Source organism: Formica exsecta, unplaced genomic scaffold (assembly GCF_003651465.1).
Source record: "Formica exsecta isolate Colony F162 unplaced genomic scaffold, ASM365146v1 scaffold444, whole genome shotgun sequence".
Classification (NCBI taxonomy): domain Eukaryota; kingdom Metazoa; phylum Arthropoda; class Insecta; order Hymenoptera; family Formicidae; genus Formica; species Formica exsecta.
The window spans coordinates 728,920-731,285 of record NW_021851677.1 but is presented as its reverse complement, the minus strand read 5'-3'; the positions used below and the strand labels follow the sequence as shown (position 1 = coordinate 731,285).

Here is a 2,366-nt window from a genome sequence, read left to right as displayed (position 1 = left end):
CCCCTCTCTCCCCCCGCACTCGGTTACCCCGGCCGTCCCTGTATCGATTTCTGTCCGATGGAGTATCGCGATACTCGCCCTCTCACCACCTCTCGCGCTCCTCTCCATCCCCGATCGCCTCTCTTTGTGACTCGTCCTCTTCACCGCTCCTCTCCCCCAACTCCTCTCGTTCAATCCCTTTCTCGCTTCCTCCGATGTCCGCGTGTCCCTGTATCGCGATTTTCAATACCAGCATGCCGCACACGTGAAGCGAAGCTGGACGTCCGAGGGCGAAATGGATCATTACTTTTACGTCGAGCTTCTTCTCCGACACCTAACGCATTAGCTCCCTTGATCCTGGGACGATCTCATAATGGAAAATTTGGAAAAAATAAGACAAAAGGAAAAACGAATCTCGAAAAATTTTATACCGCAGATAACGCAATTAAAGTAATTTCAGTTAAATTAATGTTTAGAGATTACATTTAGAAGATTTCATCTAAATTATAATGTAAGTATTGGCTCTTCTTCGTCGATGATTTTAGGCAAACGCGAATCAATCTCATATGATCGTTATTTGATAACAGAAATGTTATACAATAACGAAATGATAATACGCAACGGATAACAATAGAGATTGAACTAGAATCTAGATCACGTAAAAGTACATAATACGATAGACATAAATGTGTATATGATGACGGAGGGGGGGGGGCGGACGCTTCTCACATCATTCATTTATCAGTGCATCCGGAACAGCGCGAATCGTGTTCGCCGGTTGAATGAAATTATTTATCTCGATATGAAGGCTACGTTCGGTGAGGCGAGCAGGATAGATAGGCAACATGGATGACATGGTCCTGATTTTTGTTTTATCGTTGGAAGATACAACGGTCGCTATAACACATACATCGGCCAACAGGTTCGCTTGGGGTCATCGCGGTGACTGGCCGAAATTTTATCGTAATGAATCAAAAATAAATAAATGGTGATGAATAACAGCACAGTTTTGCTCTGGATTGACGTAAAAATGTAATATCTTTCTCCTCCTTTTTAAAATAAAAAAAAAAAAACATATCAAAGGCAACTGTTATTGACGACGATATGTCAAATCAAATATAGAAATGGAATGGAATATAGAGTTAAATATAGTAATATTAGAGAACAACTTTATACAAAAATATAAAACGAATGTATCTTGGAGGAACTTGTAATACTTGTGTACTTAGAATCCGACATTGACAATTATGCTGTGTCGCCGATAATAAGAAATTAAATGACATTTCTGACATCACATAGTTATATGTCCCTGTACTTGGATTAAACGGTCTATCCAATATAGTATATATAACTTTATCGAAAGTTTATTTTATCGGTACTCGTAAAAATCGTGCCAATGAATATTCCTGATATAAGCAGCTCTTATATCCACCGTAGCTCTAATATTTTTATTTCTATTATCTCTTGAAATTGCTTTTCTCTTTCCTTACCCTTTCTTTTTCTTCATTCCGGCATGTGTACGTTATACGAGCCGTCGTTACAAAGCGTTGAAGATTAAATTTATCACGAATCCGGAAACTGATGAAAAACCGCGGAATTCTTCGCGAACACATTATATTAAACCTATTATGCGAGAAAAATTCTGCTCCTCTTACGTGCGCCCATAATACGTCACTAATATTTTTCATATTATTTATACAAACGCTGTCTATCACACACGGGATGGAAAAATCATCATGCGGGATGAGATATATATAATAAAATATAATATATATAATAAAATATTATTAGCCCTTTTATTATTGACATTAATATATAATCTTGTAAAGATATTTAATCTTATCTGTTCAAAAATAAAATAATAATTATATTAGTTTTATTAATTATGATTTTAAACTATTCATATATATAAAGCGATTATTCATCAAAAATGATATATCGAAAATGTTATTTGAAAAAAAAAAAGGAGGAAAAAAAACATGTCAAATAGTTTTTCGACGCATCTAGTTACGTGGTAAAAGCGTACCGAGCGGGCTGCATTTTGACCATTCGATTTCGACAAAATCGATTTCGGGACAGCAACGGTCGCGCCACCGGCCATCGTACCGCATCATCAGTGACGTTGGGATTTTAGCGGGCCGCGAGGACTGCCGCAGGGCGAGTTGCCAGGGGCGCTAAAATATGCGCTTAATATTTACTCCAGACCGCATGGCGAAACATATGGCTGCCAGGCCATAACAAATTCCATTATTAAAGACACTGACGATCGAATGGTATATTCAGTAGAGATACTGGCAGCGTATAATGTCACGGTGGTCGAAGATTTGGAGAAGTAAATGCATCGGTAAAGAATTTCTCTAGATTTTGTGTTTATATATAATAAAATA

The 2,366-nt window shown here is 37.7% G+C and overlaps 1 protein-coding gene across 1 annotated transcript in view; it reads left to right on the top strand.

The window, feature by feature from the left end:
- The window catches only part of LOC115240695 (Down syndrome cell adhesion molecule-like protein Dscam2), a 94,391-nt gene that overhangs the window by 53,282 nt on the left and 38,743 nt on the right, over positions 1-2,366 (top strand).